Consider the following 21,718-nt stretch of genomic DNA (forward strand, 5'->3'; position numbering starts at 1 on the left):
TCTGCAGTCAAATGTTCTACCAGTGAGCAACACACCTGTCTAATATTACAAATGTGTTCAATTGTACAAATAGCATTTGTGGTTTTGCACAACGCGAATGAGAGTCATATAAGTTGAGTCTTTGTTCACAGAAGGTGAAGGAACCTGATGAGGGGGCACCCAGAATTGAACTGGGGACCTGTTGATCTGCAGTCAAATGCTCTACCCCTGAGCTACACCCCCTTTTAAGTATGTTGATTCTATTATAAAAACACTTTTTGGTTTTAAAACATTGCTCAAAAAAAAAGTAGAAGAACAAAAAATGCTCAGAAGAAGTAGGGGATTCTGATTAGGGGGTGGCACCCAGAGCTGATCTCAGGACTTCTTGATCTGCAGTCAAATGCTCTACCAATGAGCTACACCACCTAGCAATGTTGCAAATTTGTTTGTACAAAATATGCTTGGGGTTTAAAAAATTGCTCAAGAACATTTTTAAAACTCAGAAAAAGTGGTGGATCCTGAAGAGGGTCCAGAGTTGAACTAGGGACCTCTTGATCTGCAGTCAAAGGGTCCTCCACTGAGCTACACCCCCTGATAAAGATAGTAATTCAATTAGACATAACACAATTTGGGTATAAAACATGGCTCAATAAGATTGGAGAAGCACAGGAAACCATCGGAAAAAGTGGAGGAACCTGATGAGGGGGCACCCAGAGTTGAACTGGGGACCTCTTGATCTGCAGTCAAATGCTCTACCACTGAGCTACACCCCCTGTTAAGTAAGCTGATTCCATTATACAAAGCACTTTTTGGGTTTAAAACATTGCTCAAGTAATTTGTATAAAATTAGAAAACACTTGGAAGAAGTAGAGGACTCTGATTAGGGGGTGGCACCCAGAGCTGGAGTCAGGACTTCTTGATCTGCAGTGAAATGCTCTACCAATGAGCTACACCACCTGGCAATGTTGCAGATTTGTCTGTAGAAAACATGCTTGGGGTTTAAAAAATTGCTCAATAATTATTATTTTTTAAAGCTCAGAAAAAGTGGTGGACCCTAAAGAGGGGGCACCCAGAGTTGAACTGGGGACCTCTTGATCTGCAGTCAAATGCTCTACCACTGAGCTACACCCCCTGTCAAGCATAGTAATTCAATTATACATAACACGATTTGCGTATAAAACACGGCTCAATAAAATTGGAAAAGCTCAGGAAACCATCGGAAAAAGTGGAGCACTCTGATGAGGGGGCGCCCATAGTTCAATTGGGGACCTTTTTACCTGCAGTCAAATGCTCTACCAGTGAGCTGCAAACACTGTCCAAAAACCTTGTTTCATCGTACAAAATATGTTTTAGGTTTTGAACATTGCTCATTAAAACGTGTATATATTGGAATTGACCACAAAAGGTAAAGAGGAAAACTTATAAAACTAACTACATTTGAAGTGGACACTTCTTGTTCTGCAGTGAAATGTTCTACCAGTGAGCAACACACCTGTCTGATATTACAAATGTGTTCAATTGTACAAATAGCATTTGTGGTTTTGCACAACGCTAATGAGAGTCGTATAAGTTGAGACTTTGTTCACAGAAGGTGAAGGAACCTGTTGAGGGGGCACCCAGAGTTGAACTGGAGACCTGTTGATCTGCAGTCAAATGCTCTACCACTGAGCTACACCCCCTTTTGTGTATGTTAATTCTATTGTAAAACACTTTTTGGGTTTAAAACATTGCTCAAGAAAATTGTAGAAGAACAAAAAATGCTCAGAAGAAGTAAGGGACTCTGATTAGAGGGTGGGGCTCAGAGCTGAACTCGGGACTTCTTGATCTGCAGTCAAATGCTCTACCAATGAGCTACACCACCTGGCAATGTTGCAAATTTGTTTGTACAAAATATGCTCGGGGTTCCAAAAATAGAAGAATATTTTTAAAGCTCAGAAAAAGTGGTGGATCCTGAAGAGGGTCCAGAGTTGAACTAGGGACCTCTTGATCTGCAGTCAAAGGGTCCTCCACTGAGCTACACCCCCTGATAAAGATGCAAATTCAATCAGACATAACACGATTTGCGTATAAAACATGGCTCAATAAAATTGGAGAAGCTCAGGAAACCATCGGAAAAAGTGGAGCACTCAGATGAGGGGGCGCCAGAGTTGAATTGGGGACCTTTTTATCTGTAGTGAAATGCTCTACCAGTGAGCTGCAAACACAATCCAAAAACCTTGTTTCATCATACAAAATATGTTTTAGGTTTTGAACATTGCTTTTTAAAACTTGTATGTATTGGTATTGACCACAAAAGGACAAAAGGAAAACTTATGAGAGTAACCAGAAATGAAGTAGAGACTTCTTGTTCGGCAGTCAAACGATCCACCACTGAGCAACACGCCTGTCTGATACTACAAATGTGTTTAATTGTACAAATGGCATTTGTGATTTTGAACAACCCTAAAAAGAGTTGTACAAGTTGATACTTTGTTCAAAGGTAGTGGAGGAACCTGATGAGGGGGCGCCCAGAGTTGAACTGGGGACCTCTTGATCTGCAGTCAAATGCTCTACCACTGAGCTACACCCCCTGTTAAACTTAGTAATTCAATTTTACATAACACGATTTGCGTATAAAACATGGCTCAATAAAATTGGAGAAGCTCAGGAATCCATCGGAAAAAGTGGAGCACTCTGATGAGGGGGCGCCTAGAGTTGAATTGGGGACCTTTTTACCTGCAGTCAAATGCTCTACCAGTGAGCTGCAAACCCTGTCCAAAAACCTTGTTTCATCGTACAAATTATGTTTTAGGTTTTGAACATTGCTCATTAAAACATGTATATATTGGAATCGACCACAAAAGGTAAAGTGGAAAACTAACGACATTTGAAGTGGACACTTCTTGTTCTGCAGTCAAATGTTCTACCAGTGAGCAACACACCTGTCTGATATTACAAATGTGTTCAATTGTACAAATAGCATTTGTGGTTTTGCACAACGCTAATGAGAGTCATATAAGTTGAGTCTTTGTTCACAGAAGGTGAAGGAACCTGATGAGGGGGCACCCAGAGTTGAACTGGGGACCTGTTGATCTGCAGTCAAATGCTCTACCACTGAGCTACACCCCCTTTTAAGTATGTTGATTCTATTATAAAAACACTTTTTGGTTTTAAAACATTGTTAAAAAAAAAAGGTAGAAAAACAAAAAATGCTCAGAAGAAGTAGGGGATTCTGATTAGGGGGTGGCGCCCAGAGCTGAACTCGGGACTTCTTGATCTGCAGTCAAATGCTCTACCAATGAGCTACACCACCTAGCAATGTTGCAAATTTGTTTGTACAAAATATGCTTGGGGTTTAAAAAATTGCTCAAGAAAATTTTTAAAACTCAGAAAAAGTGGTGGATCCTGAAGAGGGTCCAGAGTTGAACTAGGGACCTCTTGATCTGCATTCAAAGGGTCCTCCACTGAGCTACACCCCCTGATAAAGATAGTAATTCAATTAGACATAACACAATTTGGGTATAAAACATGGCTCAATAAGATTGGAGAAGCTCAGGAAACCATCGGAAAAAGTGGAGGATCCTGATGAGGGGGCACCCAGAGTTGAACTGGGGACCTCTTGATCTGCAGTCAAATGCTCTACCACTGAGCTACACCCCCTGTTAAGTAAGCTGATTCCATTATACAAAGCACTTTTTGGGTTTAAAACATTGCTCAAGTAATTTGTAGAAAATCCGAAAACACTCGGAAGAAGTAGAGGACTCTGATTAGGGGGTGGCACCCAGAGCTGGAGTCAGGACTTCTTGATCTGCAGTCAAATGCTTAACCACTGAGCTACACCTCCTGTTAAGCAGAGTAATTCAATTATACATAACACGATTTGCGTATAAAACACGGCTCAATAAAATTGGAGAAGCTCAGGAAACCATCGGAAAAAGTGGAGCACTCTGATGAGGGGGCGCCCAGAGTTGAATTGGGGACCTTTTTACCTGCAGTCAAATGCTCTACCAGTGAGCTGCAAACACTGTCCAAAAATCTTGTTTCATCGTACAAATTATGTTTTAGGTTTTGAACATTGCTCATTAAAACATGTATATATTGGAATTGACCACAAAAGGTAAAAAGGAAAAATTATAAAACTAACGACATTTGAAGTGGACACTTCTTGTTCTGCAGTCAAATGTTCTACCAGTGAGCAACACACCTGTCTGATATTACAAATGTGTTCAATTGTACAAATAGCATTTGTGGTTTTGCACAACGCTAATGAGAGTCTGATGAGGGGAAAAAGTGTAGGACTCTGATGAGGGGGCGCCCAGATTTGAACTGGGGACCTTCTTACCCGCAGTCAAACGCTCCACCACTGAGCAACACGCCTATCCGATATTACAAATTTGTTTAATTGTACAAATGGCATTTGTGATTTTGAACAACACTAAAATGAGTTGTACAAGTTGAGACTTTGTTCAAAGGGAGTAGAGGAACCTGATGAGGGGGCACCCAGAGTTGAACTGGGGACCTCTTGATCTGCAGTCAAATGCTCTACCACTGAGCTACACCCCCTTTTAAGTATGTTGATTACATTATACAAAACACTTTTTGGGTTTAAAACATTTCTCAAGAAATTTGTATAAAATTAGAAAACACTTGGAAGAAGTAGAGGACTCTGATTAGGGGGTGGCACCCAGAGCTGGAGAAAGGACTTCTTGATCTGTAGTGAAATGCTCTACCAATGAGCTACACCACCTGGCAATGTTGCAGATTTGTCTGTAGAAAACATGCTTGGGGTTTAAAAAATTGCTCAAGAATTATTATTTTTTAAAGCTCAGAAAAAGTGGTGGACCCTAAAGAGGGGGCACCCAGAGTTGAACTGGGGACCTCTTGATCTGCAGTCAAATGCTCTATCACTGAGCTACACCCCCTGTCAAGCATAGTAATGCAATTATACATAACACGATTTGCGTAGAAAACACGGCTCAATAAAATTGGAAAAGCTCAGGAAACCATCGGAAAAAGTGGAGCACTCTGATGAGGGGGCGCCCATAGTTCAATTGGGGACCTTTTTACCTGCAGTCAAATGCTCTACCAGTGAGCTGCAAACACTGTCCAAAAACCTTGTTTCATCGTACAAAATATGTTTTAGGTTTTGAACATTGCTCATTAAAACGTGTATATATTGGAATTGACCACAAAAGGTAAAGAGGAAAACTTATAAAACTAACGACATTTGAAGTGGACACTTCTTGTTCTGCAGTCAAATGTTCTACCAGTGAGCAACACACCTGTCTGATATTACAAATGTGTTCAATTGTACAAATAGCATTTGTGGTTTTGCACAACGCTAATGAGAGTCGTATAAGTTGAGACTTTGTTCACAGAAGGTGAAGGAACCTGTTGAGGGGGCACCCAGAGTTGAACTGGGGACCTGTTGATCTGCTGTCAAATGCTCTACCACTGAGCTACGCCCCCTTTTGTGTATGTTGATTCTATTGTAAAACACTTTTTGGGTTTAAAACATTGCTCAAGAAAATTGTAGAAGAACAAAAAATGCTCAGAAGAAGTAAGGGACTCTGATTAGGGGGTGGGGCCCAGAGATGAACTCAGGACTTCTTGATCTGCAGTCAAATGCTCTACCAATGAGCTACACCACCTGGCAATGTTGCAAATTTGTTTGTACAAAATATGCTTGGGGTTTCAAAAATAGAAGAATATTTTTAAAGCTCAGAAAAAGTGGTGGATCCTGAAGAGGGTCCAGAGTTGAACTAGGGACCTCTTGATCTGCAGTTAAAGGGTCCTCCACTGAGCTACACCCCCTGATAAAGATATAAATTCAATTAGACATAACACGATTTGCGTATAAAACATGGCTCAATAAAATTGGAGAAGCTCAGGAAACCATCGGAAAAAGTGGAGCACTCAGATGAGGGGGCGCCAGAGTTGAATTGGGGACCTTTTTATCCGTAGTGAAATGCTCTACCAGTGAGCTGCAAACACAATCCAAAAACCTTGTTTCATCATACAAAATATGTTTTAGGTTTTGAACATTGCTTTTTAAAACTTGTATGTATTGGTATCGACCACAAAAGGACAAAAGGAAAACTTATGAGAGTAACCAGAAATGAAGTAGAGACTTCTTGTTCGGCAGTCAAACGATCCACCACTGAGCAACACGCCTGTCCGATATTACAAATTTGTTTAATTGTACAAATGGCATTTGTGATTTTGAACAACACTAAAAAGAGTTGATACTTTGTTCAAAGGAAGTGGAGGAACCTGATGAGGGGGTGCCCAGAGTTGAACTGGGGACCTCTTGATCTGCAGTCAAATGCTCTACCACTGAGCTACACCCCCTGTTAAACATAGTAATTCAATTTTACATAACACGATTTGCGTATAAAACATGGCTCAATAAAATTGGAGAAGCTCAGGAAACCATCGGAAAAAGTGGAGCACTCTGATGAGAGGGCGCCTAGAGTTGAATTGGGGACCTTTTTACCTGCAGTCAAATGTTCTACCAGTGAGCTGCAAACCCTGTCCAAAAACCTTGTTTCATCGTACAAATTATGTTTTAGGTATTGAACATTGCTTATTAAAATGTGTATATATTGGAATTGACCACAAAAGGTAAAGAGGAAAACTTATAAAACTAAGTACATTTGAAGTGGACACTTCTTGTTCTGCAGTGAAATGTTCTACCAGTGAGCAACACACCTGTCTGATATTACAAATGTGTTCAATTGTACAAACAGCATTTGTGGTTTTGCACAACACTAATGAGAGTCGTATAAGTTGAGACTTTGTTCACAGAGGGCGAAGGAACCTGATGAGGGGGCACCCAGAGTTGAACTGGGGACCTCTTGATCTGCAGCCAAATGCTCTACCACTGAGCTACACCCCCTGTTAAGCATAGTAATTAAATTATACATAACACGATTTGCGTATAAAACACGGCTCAATAAAATTGGTGAAGCTCAGGAAACCATCGGAAAAAGTGGAGCACTCTGATGAGGGGGCGCCCAGAGTTGAATTGGTGACCTTTTTACCTGCAGTCAAATGCTCTACCCTGTCCAAAAACCTTGTTTCATCATATACAAAATATGTTTTAGGTTTTGAACATTGCTCATTAAAACGTGTATATATTGGAATTGACCACAAAATGTAAAGAGGAAAACTTATAAAACTAACTACATTTGAAGTGGACACTTCTTGTTCTGCAGTGAAATGCTCTACCAATGAGCTACACCACCTGGCAATGTTGCAGATTTGTCTGTAGAAAACATACTTGGGGTTTAAAAAATTGCTCAAGAAAATTTTTAAAGCTCAGAAAAATTGGTAGATCCTGAAGAGGGGCCAGAGTTGAACTAGGGACCTTTTGGGTTTAAAACATTGCTCAAGAAAATTGTAGAAGAACAAAAAATGCTCAGAAGAAGTAGGGGACTCTGATTAGGGGGTGGCACCCAGAGCTGAACGCAGGACTTCTTGGTCTACAGTCAAATGCTCTACCAATGAGCCACACCACCTGGCAATGTTGCAAATTTTTAGGACAAAATATGCTTGGGGTTTCAAAATCTGCTCAAGAATGTTTTTAAAGCTCAGAAAAAGTGGTGGATCCTGAAGAGGGTCCAAGGTTGAACAAGGGACCTCTTGATCTGCAGTCAAAGGGTCCTCCACTGAGCTACACCCCCTGATAAAGATAATAATTCAATTCGATATAACACAATTTGCATATAAAACATGGCTCAATAAGATTGGAGAAGCTCAGGAAACCATCGTAAAAAGTGGAGGGGGCTCCGAGAGTTGAACTGGGGACCTCTTGATCTGCAGTCAAATGCTCAACCACCGAGCTACACCTCCTGTTAAGCAGAGTAATTCAATTATACATAACACGATTTGCGTATAAAACACGGCTCAATAAAATTGGAGAAGCTCAGGAAACCATCGGAAAAAGTGGAGCACTCTGATGAGGGGGCGCCCAGAGTTGAATTGGGGACCTTTTTACCTGCAGTCAAATTCTCTACCAGTGAGCTGCAAACCCTGTCCAAAAATCTTGTTTCATCGTACAAATTATGTTTTAGGTTTTGAACATTGCTCATTAAAACATGTATATATTGGAATTGACCACAAAAGGTAAAGAGGAAAACTTATAAAACTAACGACATTTGAAGTGGACACTTCCTGTTCTGCAGTCAAATGTTCTACCAGTGAGCAAAACACCTGTCTGATATTACAAATGTGTTCAATTGTACAAATAGCATTTGTGGTTTTGCACAACGCTAATGAGAGTCATATAAGTTGAGACTTTGTTCACAGAAGGTGAAGGAACCTGTTGAGGGGGCACCCAGAGTTGAACTGGGGACCTGTTGATCTGCAGTCAAATGCTCTACCACTGAGCTACACCCCCTTTTGTGTATGTTGATTCTATTGTAAAACACTTTTGGGGTTTAAAACATTGCTCAAGAAAATTGTAGAAGAACAAAAAAAACTCAGAAGAAGTAAGGGACTCTGATTAGGGGGTGGGGCCCGGAGCTGAACTCGGGACTTCTTGATCTGCAGTCAAATGCTCTACCAATGAGCTACACCACCTGGCAATGTTGCAAATTTGTTCGTACAAAATATGCTTGGGGTTTCAAAAATAGAAGAATATTTTTAAAGCTCAGAAAAAGTGGTGGATGCTGAAGAGGGTCCAGAGTTGAACTAGGGACCTCTTGATCTGCAGTCAAAGGGTCCTCCACTGAGCTACACCCCCTGATAAAGATGTAAATTCAATCAGACATAACACGATTTGCGTATAAAACATGGCTCAATAAAATTGGAGAAGCTCAGGAAACCATCGGAAAAAGTGGAGCACTCAGATGAGGGGGCGCCAGAGTTGAATTGGGGACCTTTTTTTTTGTAGTGAAATGCTCTACCAGTGAGCTGCAAACACAATCCAAAAACCTTGTTTCATCATACAAAATATGTTTTAGGTTTTGAAGATTGCTTTTTAAAACTTGTATGTATTGGTATTGACCACAAAAGGACAAAAGGAAAACTTATGAGAGTAACCAGAAATGAAGTAGAGACTTCTTGTTCGGCAGTCAAACGATCCACCACTGAGCAACACGCCTGTCCGATATTACAAATGTGTTTAATTGTACAAATGGCATTTGTGATTTTGAACAACCCTAAAGAGAGTTGTACAAGTTGATACTTTGTTCAAAGGAAGTGGAGGAACCTGATGAGGGGGCGCCCAGAGTTGAACTGGGGACCTCTTGATCTGCAGTCAAATGCTCTACCACTGAGCTACACCCCCTGTTAAACATAGTAATTCAATTTTACATCACACGATTTGCGTATAAAACATGGCTCAATAAAATTGGAGAAGCTCAGGAAACCATCGGAAAAAGTGGAGCACTCTGATGAGGGGGTGCCTAGAGTTGAATTGGGGACCTTTTTACCTGCAGTCAAATGCTCTACCAGTGAGCTGCAAACCCTGTCCAAAAACCTTGTTTCATCGTACAAATTATGTTTTAGGTTTTGAACATTGCTCATTAAAACATGTATATATTGGAATCGACCACAAAAGGTAAAGAGGAAAACTAACGACATTTGAAGTGGACACTTCTTGTTCTGCAGTCAAATGTTCTACCAGTGAGCAACACACCTGTCTGATATTACAAATGTGTTCAATTGTACAAATAGCATTTGTGGTTTTGCACAACGCTAATGAGAGTCATATAAGTTCCGTCTTTGTTCACAGAAGGTGAAGGAACCTGATGAGGGGGCACCCAGAGTTGAACTGGGGACCTGTTGATCTGCAGTCAAATGCTCTACCACTGAGCTACACCCCCTTTTAAGTATGTTGATTATATTATAAAAACACTTTTTAGTTTTAAAACATTGCTCAAAAAAAAAGTAGAAGAACAAAAAATGCTCAGAAGAAGTAGGGGATTCTGATTAGGGGGTGGCGCCCAGAGCTGAACTCAGGACTTCTTGATCTGCAGTCAAATGCTCTACCAATGAGCTACACCACCTAGCAATGTTGCAAATTTGTTTGTACAAAATATGCTTGGGGTTTAAAAAATTGCTCAATAAAAATTTTAAAACTCTGAAAAAGTGGTGGATCCTGAAGAGGGTCCAAAGTTGAACTAGGGACCTCTTGATCTGCAGTCAAAGGGTCCTCCATTGAGCTACACCCCCTGATAAAGATAATAATTCAATTAGACATAACACAATTTGGGTATAAAACATGGCTCAATAAGATTGGAGAAGCTCAGGAAACCATCGGAAAAAGTGGAGGACTCTGATGAGGGGGCGCCCATATTTGAACTGGGGACCTTTTTAACCACAGTCAAACGCTCCACCACTGAGCAACACGCCTGTCCGATATTACACATTTGTTTAATGTACAAATGGAATTTGTGATTTTGATTAACACTAAAAAGAGTTGTACAAGTTGAGACTTTGTTCAAAGGAAATGGAGGAACCTGATGAGGGGGCGCCCAGAGTTGAACTGGGGACCTCTTGATCTGCAGTCAAATGCTCTACCACTGAGCTACACCCCCTGTTAAGTAAGCCGATTCCATTATACAAAGCACTTTTTGGGTTTAAAACATTGCTCAAGTAATTTGTAGAAAATCCGAAAACACTCGGAAGAAGTAGAGGACTCTGATTAGGGGGTGGCACCCAGAGCTGGACTCAGGACTTATTGATCTGCAGTGAAATGCTCTACCAATGAGCTACACCACCTGGCAATGTTGCAGATTTGTCTGTAGAAAACATGCTTGGGGTTTAAAAAATTGCTCAAGAATTATTTTTTTTAAAGCTCAGAAAAAGTGGTGGACCCTGAAGAGGGGACACCCAGAGTTGAACTGGAGACCTCTTGATCTGCAGTCAAATGCTCTACCACTGAGAGTAATTCAAATATACATAACACGATTTGCGTATAAAACACGGCTCAATAAAATTGGAGAAGCTCAGGAAACCATCGGAAAAAGTGGAGCACTCTGATGAGGGGGCGCCCAGAGTTGAATTGGGGACCTTTTTACCTGCAGTCAAATGCTCTACCAGTGAGCTGCAAACCCTGTCCAAAAACCTGGTTTAATCGTACAAAATATGTTTTAGGTTTTGAACATTGCTCTTTAAAACATGTATATATTGGAATTGACCACAAAAGGTAAAGATGAAAACTTATAAAACTAACGACATTTGAAGTGGACACTTCTTGTTCTGCAGTCAAATGTTCCACCAGTGAGCAACACACCTGTCTGATATTACAAATGTGTTCAATTGTACGAATAGCATTTGTGGTTTTGCACAATGCTAATGAGAGTCATATAAGTTGAGAGGTTGTTCACAGAAGGTGAAGGAACCTGATGAGGGGGCACCCAGAGTTGAACTGGGGACCTGTTGATCTGCAGTCAAATGCTCTACCACTGAGCTGCACCCCCTTTTAAGTATGTTGATTTTATTATAAAAACACTTTTTGGTTTAAAACATTGCTCAAAAAAATTGTAGAAGAACAAAAAATGCTCAGAAGAAGTAGGGGATTCTGATTAGGGGGTGGCAACCAGGGCTGAACTCAGGACTTCTTGATCTGCAGTCAAATGCCCTACCAATGAGCTACACCACCTAGCAATGTTGCAAATTTGTTTGTACAAAATATGCTTGGGGTTTAAAAAATTGCTCAAGAACATTTTTAAAGCTCAGAAAAAGTGGTGGATCCTGAAGAGGGTCCAGAGTTGAACTAGGGACCTCTTGATCTGCAGTCAAAGGGTCCTCCACTGAGCTACACCCCCTGATAAAGATAATAATTCAATTAGACATAACACAATTTGCGTATAAAACATGGCTCAATAAGATTGGAGAAGCTCAGGAAACCATCGGAAAAAGTGTAGGACTCTGATGAGGGGGCGCCCATATTTGAACTGAAGACCTTCTTACCCGCAGTCAAACGCTCCACCACTGAGCAAAACGCCTGTCCGATATTACAAATTTGTTTAATTGTACAAATGGCATTTGTGATTTTGAACAACACTAAAATGAGTTGTACAAGTTGAGACTTTGTTCAAAGGGAGTGGAGGAACCTGATGAGGGGGCACCCAGAGTTGAACTGGGGACCTCTTGATCTGCAGTCAAATGCTCTACCACTGAGCTACACCCCCTTTTAAGTATGTTGATTACATTATACAAAACACTTTTTGGGTTTAAAACATTTCTCAAGAAATTTGTATAAAATTAGAAAACACTTGGAAGAAGTAGAGGACTCTGATTAGGGGGTGGCACCCAGAGCTGGAGAAAGGACTTCTTGATCTGTAGTGAAATGCTCTACCAATGAGCTACACCACCTGGCAATGTTGCAGATTTGTCTGTAGAAAACATGCTTGGGGTTTAAAAAATTGCTCAAGAATTATTATTTTTTAAAGCTCAGAAAAAGTGGTGGACCCTAAAGAGGGGGCACCCAGAGTTGAACTGGGGACCTCTTGATCTGCAGTCAAATGCTCTATCACTGAGCTACACCCCCTGTCAAGCATAGTAATGCAATTATACATAACACGATTTGCGTAGAAAACACGGCTCAATAAAATTGGAAAAGCTCAGGAAACCATCGGAAAAAGTGGAGCACTCTGATGAGGGGGCGCCCATAGTTCAATTGGGGACCTTTTTACCTGCAGTCAAATGCTCTACCAGTGAGCTGCAAACACTGTCCAAAAACCTTGTTTCATCGTACAAAATATGTTTTAGGTTTTGAACATTGCTCATTAAAACGTGTATATATTGGAATTGACCACAAAAGGTAAAGAGGAAAACTTATAAAACTAACGACATTTGAAGTGGACACTTCTTGTTCTGCAGTCAAATGTTCTACCAGTGAGCAACACACCTGTCTGATATTACAAATGTGTTCAATTGTACAAATAGCATTTGTGGTTTTGCACAACGCTAATGAGAGTCGTATAAGTTGAGACTTTGTTCACAGAAGGTGAAGGAACCTGTTGAGGGGGCACCCAGAGTTGAACTGGGGACCTGTTGATCTGCAGTCAAATGCTCTACCACTGAGCTACGCCCCCTTTTGTGTATGTTGATTCTATTGTAAAACACTTTTTGGGTTTAAAACATTGCTCAAGAAAATTGTAGAAGAACAAAAAATGCTCAGAAGAAGTAAGGGACTCTGATTAGGGGGTGGGGCCCAGAGATGAACTCAGGACTTCTTGATCTGCAGTCAAATGCTCTACCAATGAGCTACACCACCTGGCAATGTCGCAAAATAATTGTACAAAATATGCTTGGGGTTTAAAAAATAGCTCAAGAAAATTTTTAAAGCTCAGAAAAAGTGGTGGATTCTGAAGAGGGTCCAGAGTTGAACTAGGGACCTCTTGATCTGCAGTCAAAGGGTCCTCCACTGAGCTACACCCCCTGATAAAGAGATAAATTCAATTAGACATAACACGATTTGCGTATAAAACACGGCTCAATAAAATTGGAGAAGGTCAGGAAACCATCGGAAAAAGTGGACCACTCAGATGAGGGGGCGCCAGAGTTGAATTGGGGACCTTTTTATCTGCAGTGAAATGCTCTACCAGTGAGCTGCAAACACAATCCAAAAACCTTGTTTCATCATACAAAATATGTTTTAGGTTTTGAACATTGCTTTTTAAAACATGTATGTATTGGTATTGACCACAAAAGGACAAAAGGAAAACTTATGATAGTAACCAGAAATGAAGTAGAGACCTCTTGATCTGCAGTCAAAGGGTCCTCCACTGAGCTACACCCCCTGATAAAGATAATAATTCAATTAGACATAACACAATTTGCGTATAAAACATGGCTCAATAAGATTGGAAAAGCTCAGGAAACCATCGGAAAAAGTATAGGACTCTGATGAGGGGGCGCCCAGTTTTGAACTGGGGACCTTCTTACCCGCAGTCAAACGCTCCACCACTGAGCAACATGCCTGTCCGATATTACAAATTTGTTTAATTGTACAAATGGCATTTGTGATTTTGAACAACACTAAAATGAGTTGTACAAGTTGAGACTTTGTTCAAAGGGAGTGGAGGAACCTGATGAGGGGGCACCCAGAGTTGATCTGGGAATCTCTTTATCTGCAGTCAAATGCTCTACCACTGAGCTACACCCCCTTTTAAGTATGTTCATTCTATTATAAAAACACTTTTTGGTTTTAAAACATTGCTCAAAAAAATTGTAGAAGAACAAAAAATGCTCAGAAGAAGTAGGGGATTCTGATTAGGGGGTGGCGCCCAGAGCTGAACTCGGGACTTCTTGATCTGCAGTCAAATGCTCTACCAATGAGCTACACCACCTAGCAATGTTGCAAATTTGTTTGTACAAAATATGCTTGGGGTTTAAAAAATTGCTCAAGAACATTTTTAAAGCTCAGAAAAAGTGGTGGATCCTGAAGAGGGTCCAGAGTTGAACTAGGGACCTCTTGATCTGCAGTCAAAGGTTCCTCCACTGAGCTACACCCCCTGATAATGATAATAATTCAATTAGACATAACACAATTTGCGTATAAAACATGGCTCAATAAGATTGGAGAAGCTCAGGAAACCATCGGAAAAAGTGTAGGACTCTGATGAGGGGGCGCCCATATTTGAACTGAAGACCTTCTTACCCGCAGTCAAACGCTCCACCACTGAGCAAAACGCCTGTCCGATATTACAAATTTGTTTAATTGTACAAATGGCATTTGTGATTTTGAACAACACTAAAATGAGTTGTACAAGTTGAGACTTTGTTCAAAGGGAGTGGAGGAACCTGATGAGGGGGCACCCAGAGTTGAACTGGGGACCTCTTGATCTGCAGTCAAATGCTCTACCACTGAGCTACACCCCCTTTTAAGCATGTTGATTACACTATACAAAACACTTTTTGGGTTTAAAACATTGCTCAAGTAATTTGTATAAAATCAGAAAACACTCAGAAGAAGTAGAGGACTCTGATTAGGGGGTGGCACCCAGAGCTGGACTCGGGACTTCTTAATCTGCAGTGAAATGCTCTACCAATGAGCTACACCACCTGGCAATGTTGCAGATTTGTCTGTGGAAAACATGCTTGGGGTTTAAAAAATTGCTCAAGAATTATTATTTTTTTAAAGCTCAGAAAAAGTGGCAGACCCTAAAGAGGGGGCACCCAGAGTTGAACTGGGGACCTCTTGATCTGCAGTCAAATGCTCTACACTGAGCTACACCCCCTGTCAAGCATAGTAATTCAATTATACATAACACGATTTGCGTATAAAACACGACTCAAAAAAATTGGAAAAGCTCAGGAAACCATCGGAAAAAGTGGAGCACTCTGGTGAGGGGGCGCCCAGAGTTGAATTGGGGACCTTTTTACCTGCAGTCAAATGCTCTACCAGTGAGCTGCAAACACTGTCCAAAAACCTTGTTTCATCGTACAAAATATGTTTTAGGTTTTGAACATTGCTCATTAAAACATGTATATATTGGAATTGACCACAAAAGGTAAAGAGGAAAACTTATAAAACTAACTACATTTGAAGTGGACACTTCTTGTTCTGCAGTCACATGTTCTACCAGTGAGCAACACACCTGTCTGATATTACAAATGTTTTCAATTGTACAAGTAGCATTTGTGGTTTTGCACAACGCTAATGAGAGTCGTATAAGTTGAGACTTTGTTCACAGAAGGTGAAGGAACCTGTTGAGGGGGCACCCAGAGTTGAACTGGGGACCTGTTGATCTGCAGTCAAATGCTCTACCACTGAGCTACACCCCCTTTTGTGTATGTTGGTTCTATTGTAAAACACTTTTTGGGTTTAAAACATTGCTCAAGAAAATTGTAGAAGAACAAAAAATGCTCAGAAGAAGTAAGGGACTCTGATTTGGGGGTGGGGCTCAGAGCTGAACTCGGGACTTCTTGATCTGCAGTCAAATGCTCTACCAATGAGCTACACCACCTGGCAATGTCGCAAAATAATTGTACAAAATATGCTTGGGGTTTAAAAAATAGCTCAAGAAAATTTTTAAAGCTCAGAAAAAGTGGTGGATTCTGAAGAGGGTCCAGAGTTGAACTAGGGACCTCTTGATCTGCAGTCAAAGGGTCCTCCACTGAGCTACACCCCCTGATAAAGAGATAAATTCAATTAGACATAACACGATTTGCGTATAAAACACGGCTCAATAAAATTGGAGAAGGTCAGGAAACCATCGGAAAAAGTGGACCACTCAGATGAGGGGGCGCCAGAGTTGAATTGGGGACCTTTTTATCTGCAGTGAAATGCTCTACCAGTGAGCTGCAAACACAATCCAAAAACCTTGTTTCATCATACAAAATATGTTTTAGGTTTTGAACATTGCTTTTTAAAACATGTATGTATTGGTATTGACCACAAAAGGACAAAAGGAAAACTTATGATAGTAACCAGAAATGAAGTAGAGACCTCTTGATCTGCAGTCAAAGGGTCCTCCACTGAGCTACACCCCCTGATAAAGATAATAATTCAATTAGACATAACACAATTTGCGTATAAAACATGGCTCAATAAGATTGGAAAAGCTCAGGAAACCATCGGAAAAAGTATAGGACTCTGATGAGGGGGCGCCCAGTTTTGAACTGGGGACCTTCTTACCCGCAGTCAAACGCTCCACCACTGAGCAACATGCCTGTCCGATATTACAAATTTGTTTAATTGTACAAATGGCATTTGTGATTTTGAACAACACTAAAATGAGTTGTACAAGTTGAGACTTTGTTCAAAGGGAGTGGAGGAACCTGATGAGGGGGCACCCAGAGTTGATCTGGGAATCTCTTTATCTGCAGTCAAATGCTCTACCACTGAGCTACACCCCCTTTTAAGTATGTTCATTCTATTATAAAAACACTTTTTGGTTTTAAAACATTGCTCAAAAAAATTGTAGAAGAACAAAAAATGCTCAGAAGAAGTAGGGGATTCTGATTAGGGGGTGGCACCCAGAGCTGAACTCAGGACTTCTTGATCTGCAGTAAAATGCTCTACCAATGACCTACACCACCTAGCAATGTTGCAAATTTGTTTGTACAAAATATGCTTGGGGTTTAAAAAATTGCTCAAGAAAATTTTTAAAGCTCAGAAAGAGTGGTGGATCCTGAAGAGGGTCCAGAGTTGAACTAGGGACCTCTTGATCTGCAGTCAAAGGGTCCTCCACTGAGCTACACCCCCTGATAACGATAATAATTCAATTAGACATAACAAAATTTGCGTATAAAACATGGCTCAATAAGATTGGAGAAGCTCAGGAAACCATCGGAAAAAGTGTAGGACTCTGATGAGGGGGCGCCCATATTTGAACTGGGGACCTTCTTACCCGCAGTCAAACGCTCCACCACTGAGCAAAACGCCTGTCCGATATTACAAATTTGTTTAATTGTACAAATGGCATTTGGGATTTTGAACAACACTAAAATGAGTTGTACAAGTTGAGACTTTGTTCAAAGGGAGTGGAGGAACCTGATGAGGGGGCACCCAGAGTTGAACTGGGGACCTCTTGATCTGCAGTCAAATGCTCTACCACTGAGCTACACCCCCGTTTAAGTATGTTGATTACATTATACAAAACAGTTTTTGGGTTTAAAACATTGCTCAAGTAATTTGTATAAAATCTGAAAACACTCGGAAGAAGTAGAGGACTCTGATTAGGGGGTGGCACCCAGAGCTGGACTCGGGTCTTCTTGATCTGCAGTGAAATGCTCTACCAATGAGCTACACCACCTGGCAATGTTGCAGATTTGTCTGTAGAAAACATGCTTGGGGTTTAAAAAATTGCTCAAGAATTATTTTTTTTTAAAGCTCAGAAAAAGTGGTGGACCCTAAAGAGGGGGCACCCAGAGTTGAACTGGGGACCTCTTGATCTGCAGTCAAATGCTCTACCACTGAGCTACACCCCCTATCAAACTTATGATAGTAACCAGAAATGAAGTAGAGACTTCTTGTTCGGCAGTCAAACGCTCCACCACTGAGCAACACGCCTGTCCGATATTACAAATTTGTTTAATTGTACAAATGGCATTTGTGATTTTGAACAACACTAAAAAGAGTTGTACAAGTTGATACTTTGTTCAAAGGAAGTGGAGGAACCTGATGAGGGGGCACCCAGAGTTGAACTGGGGACCTCTTGATCTGTAGTCAAAGGGTCCTCCACTGTTTGTGGTGTGGGCGCCCGTGGCTGCTGGGTCTGGTGCAGGGGGGTGGCTGATGTTGTGACTGGTGGCAGCGCACGCGCGTGGTGGTTGTCGGGGCTGACAAACTGTGTATATGTATGTGTGTGTGTGTGTGTATGTATGTATGTATGTATGTATGTATGTATATATATGTGTATGTGTATGTGTGTGTATGTGTACATGTGTATGTATATATATATGTATGTATATTTCTGGGGGTACGTTCTGGGCCTGCCTGTCGGGTGGGGGTCGGCGCCTCAGGCTACTGCATCCGGACTGCGTGTCTGGAGCTCCTGGGTCCCGCCGTCCATCCCTTCCGGGTGCCCGTCTTGGTTGGGGCCTGCTGGGTCTGGTCCCTGCGTCTACTGTGGTGGCTTGGTGCTGCAGGGTATTCCGAGGTGCTGCGAGTCGGCCAGTTGTTGGGGTAGCGACCTTGTGTGTCAGCATGTCTGTGATCTTCTTTTAATTCTTTTTTTTTAATTTTTTTAATTTTTTTATTTTTTTTATAAATAGATTTAATTATTTATTTATTTTTCCCCCTTTTTTTTTTTTTTTTTTTTTAAATATATTTTATTAATATTATTATTATTATGTATTTATTTATTTCATTTATTTATTCCCCTACCTCAGGGGGGGGATCTAGGTACCTACGCTCCCACATTCATATACAAATAAATACAGTACATATTTACACACTCAAAGTTCGTACATCCACACGCACATTCATTATACAAACATACTGTATACACATACTGTACATATACATTCACTGTAAAAACATACATATACACATACTGTACATATACACTCACTGTACAAACACACACATACACATACTACACATATACATTCACTGTACAAACACACACATACATATACTGTACATATACATTCACTGTACAAACACACATTTACACATACTGTACATATACATTCACTGTTCAAACACACATACTGTATACACATACTGTACATATACATTCGCTGTACACACATATACACATACTGTACATATACATTCACTGTACAAGCACACATATACACATACTGTACATATACATTCACTGTACAAGCACACATACACATACTGTACATATACAAGTACATATGCACACATACACTCATGCACATAATCACGTTTCATCAAACATATATTAACGTTGTTGCCCTAGGGTAAACTGGGTATAACACATGGCACACTGACAAAGCTTAACCTATTGTTACTATAACAATCTACAAGGTTAAGGTTGTTTCTCTTTCTTCCCCTCCATTTTTCTGCATTCTTTCGTATCTCAAGTTATCATTACGTATATGTATTGTTGCATTTGAACAATTGTATTGTTGATAATAAAGGTAAAGTACTGGTATTGTTTATTATCAATAGCACTATTTCTATTGGTATTCATATTGCTCCATTTTTAGTGTAATAATGCTCATTGTCATTTCTGTATTTTTTTTTAAATTTTCGCTAACTGCTTATTTGCTATTACTTTTACCATCATATTTGTACATGTCGTATTTGCTGATGTTGCTCTGTTGTTGTTGTTGTTGTTGTTGTTGTTGTGTTTGCTGTTGTTGTTTTTGTCTCTCTGTCTAATCCCCCTCTTGTCCCCACAATTCCCCCCTCTGTCTTCCTTTTTCTCTCTTTCTATCCCCTCCTGCTCCGGCCCGGCTGCACCAAATGATAATATAAATACATTTAATAAAGTCAAAATACAAGTAAGGCAACAAGAGAAGTATCCTACACTTCTCTTTTGTAAAGTAAATCTGAACAGCCGATATGGGCATCTACATCTGCTATATGATTTGCCCGAGAAGCTGGGCAGGACATTAAAAAAAAAAAAAAAAAAAGGGTCCTCCACTGAGCTACACCCCCTGATAAAGATATTAATTCAATTAGACATAAAACAATTTGCGTATAAAACATGGCTCAATAAGATTGAAGAAGCTCAGGAAACCATCAGAAAAAGTGGAGGACTATGATGAGGGGGCGCCCAGAGTTGAATTGGGGACCTTTTTATCCGCAGTCAAATGCTCTACCAGTGAGCTGCAAACACAATCCAAAAACCTTGTTTTATCATACGAAATATATTTTAGGTTTTGAACATTGCTTTTTAAAACTTTTATTTATTGGTATTGACCACAAAAAGTAAAGAGGAAAACATATGAGAGTAACCAGATTTGAAGTGAACACTTCTTGTTCAGCAGTTAAACGCTGTACCACTGAGCAAAACACCTGTCCGAAATTACAAATTTGTTTAATTGTAAAAACAGTGCCTGTGGTTTTGAACAATGCTAATGAGGGTCGCAGAAGTTGTGACTTTGTTCAAAGGAAGTGCAGGAACCTGATGAGGGGGCCCCCAGAGTTGAACTGGGGACATCTTGATTTGCAGTCAAATGTTCTACCACTGAGCTACATCCCCTGATAAGCATGATAATTCAATTATACATAACACAATTTGCGTATAAAACACGGCTCAAAAAAATTGGAGACGCTCAGGAAACCATCGGAAAAAGTGGAGGACTCTGATGAGGGGGGGGCCAGAGTTGAATTGGGGGCCTTTTTATCCGCAGTCAAATGCTCTACCAGTCAGCTGAAAACCATGTCCAAGAACATTGTTTCATCGTACAAAGTATGTTTTAGGTTTTGAGCAATACTTTTTAAAACTTGTATGTATTGGTATTGACCACAAAAGGTAAAGAGGAAAACTTATGAGAGTAACCAGATTTGAAGTTGAGACCCTTTGATCTCCAGTCAAATGCTCTACGACTGAGCTACTCCCCCTTATATGCACAATGATTCCATTATACAAAACACTTTTTGCTCAAGAAGATTGTAGAAAATCAGAAAACCCTCGGAAGAAGTGGCTGACTCTGATTAGGGAGTGGCGCCAAGAGGTGAACTGGGCACCTTTTGATTTGCAGTCAAATGCTCTACCAATGAGGTACACCATCTGCCATCATCACAGATTTAATTGTACAAAACTTGTTTGGGGTTTAAAAAATTGTCCCAACAAATTGTAGAATCTCATAGAGAAGGCCCAAAGTTGAACAGTTTTTTCTTTAGCCCACTCATTGTTGCAAATTGGTTCTGCTGTTAACGCATTAGCAGTAGAAAAAGTGTACCTGGGCCGTGCAATCAATCAACTATACCAGTGGTCCCCAACCTTTTTGTAACTGCGGACCGGTCAACGCTTGAAAATTTGCCCCACGAACCGGGAGGGGGGGGGGGTATTTTTTATTTATTTTTAATTTTTTTGTCATAAAAAAATACAATCATGCGTGCCTACGGACTGTATCCCTACAGACTGTATTGATCTATATTGATATATAATGTAGGAACCAGAAATATTAATAACAGAAAGAAACAACTCTTTTGTGTGAATGAGTGTAAATGGGGGAGGGAGGTTTTTTTGGGTTAGTGCACTAATTGTAAGTGTATCTTAAAAAAATATTTTTTTTTTTTTTTTTTCTTGTGCGGTCCGGTACCAATCGATCCACGGACCGGTACCCGGCCGCGGCCCGGTGGTCGGTGACCACTGAACTATACTTCTATTGCGCCACTCTGTGGAATTACTTGGTATTACAGGACAAT

General features: G+C 40.5%; 14 non-coding genes across 14 annotated transcripts; all 14 read right to left on the bottom strand.

The window, feature by feature from the left end:
• Positions 1-680: 680 nt before the first annotated feature.
• trnac-gca (transfer RNA cysteine (anticodon GCA)) lies at positions 681-752 on the bottom strand. The gene has a single exon. It is a non-coding gene; the product is annotated as a tRNA-Cys (tRNA).
• Positions 753-1,039: 287 nt separating this feature from the next.
• trnac-gca (transfer RNA cysteine (anticodon GCA)) lies at positions 1,040-1,111 on the bottom strand. Its single transcript has one exon. It is a non-coding gene; the product is annotated as a tRNA-Cys (tRNA).
• A 1,366-nt stretch (positions 1,112-2,477) lies between these two features.
• On the bottom strand, positions 2,478-2,549 carry trnac-gca (transfer RNA cysteine (anticodon GCA)). Its single transcript has one exon. It is a non-coding gene; the product is annotated as a tRNA-Cys (tRNA).
• A 997-nt stretch (positions 2,550-3,546) lies between these two features.
• On the bottom strand, positions 3,547-3,618 carry trnac-gca (transfer RNA cysteine (anticodon GCA)). The gene has a single exon. It is a non-coding gene; the product is annotated as a tRNA-Cys (tRNA).
• Positions 3,619-4,449: 831 nt separating this feature from the next.
• On the bottom strand, positions 4,450-4,521 carry trnac-gca (transfer RNA cysteine (anticodon GCA)). Its single transcript has one exon. It is a non-coding gene; the product is annotated as a tRNA-Cys (tRNA).
• Positions 4,522-6,237: 1,716 nt separating this feature from the next.
• trnac-gca (transfer RNA cysteine (anticodon GCA)) lies at positions 6,238-6,309 on the bottom strand. The gene has a single exon. It is a non-coding gene; the product is annotated as a tRNA-Cys (tRNA).
• Positions 6,310-6,784: 475 nt separating this feature from the next.
• On the bottom strand, positions 6,785-6,856 carry trnac-gca (transfer RNA cysteine (anticodon GCA)). The gene has a single exon. It is a non-coding gene; the product is annotated as a tRNA-Cys (tRNA).
• A 2,322-nt stretch (positions 6,857-9,178) lies between these two features.
• Positions 9,179-9,250, bottom strand: trnac-gca (transfer RNA cysteine (anticodon GCA)). The gene has a single exon. It is a non-coding gene; the product is annotated as a tRNA-Cys (tRNA).
• A 1,180-nt stretch (positions 9,251-10,430) lies between these two features.
• On the bottom strand, positions 10,431-10,502 carry trnac-gca (transfer RNA cysteine (anticodon GCA)). Its single transcript has one exon. It is a non-coding gene; the product is annotated as a tRNA-Cys (tRNA).
• A 1,527-nt stretch (positions 10,503-12,029) lies between these two features.
• On the bottom strand, positions 12,030-12,101 carry trnac-gca (transfer RNA cysteine (anticodon GCA)). Its single transcript has one exon. It is a non-coding gene; the product is annotated as a tRNA-Cys (tRNA).
• Positions 12,102-12,935: 834 nt separating this feature from the next.
• On the bottom strand, positions 12,936-13,007 carry trnac-gca (transfer RNA cysteine (anticodon GCA)). Its single transcript has one exon. It is a non-coding gene; the product is annotated as a tRNA-Cys (tRNA).
• A 1,717-nt stretch (positions 13,008-14,724) lies between these two features.
• On the bottom strand, positions 14,725-14,796 carry trnac-gca (transfer RNA cysteine (anticodon GCA)). The gene has a single exon. It is a non-coding gene; the product is annotated as a tRNA-Cys (tRNA).
• A 2,623-nt stretch (positions 14,797-17,419) lies between these two features.
• trnac-gca (transfer RNA cysteine (anticodon GCA)) lies at positions 17,420-17,491 on the bottom strand. The gene has a single exon. It is a non-coding gene; the product is annotated as a tRNA-Cys (tRNA).
• A 287-nt stretch (positions 17,492-17,778) lies between these two features.
• trnac-gca (transfer RNA cysteine (anticodon GCA)) lies at positions 17,779-17,850 on the bottom strand. The gene has a single exon. It is a non-coding gene; the product is annotated as a tRNA-Cys (tRNA).
• Positions 17,851-21,718: the final 3,868 nt, after the last annotated feature.

This window comes from Entelurus aequoreus, linkage group LG22, assembly GCF_033978785.1.
Source record: "Entelurus aequoreus isolate RoL-2023_Sb linkage group LG22, RoL_Eaeq_v1.1, whole genome shotgun sequence".
Lineage (NCBI taxonomy): Eukaryota > Metazoa > Chordata > Actinopteri > Syngnathiformes > Syngnathidae > Entelurus > Entelurus aequoreus.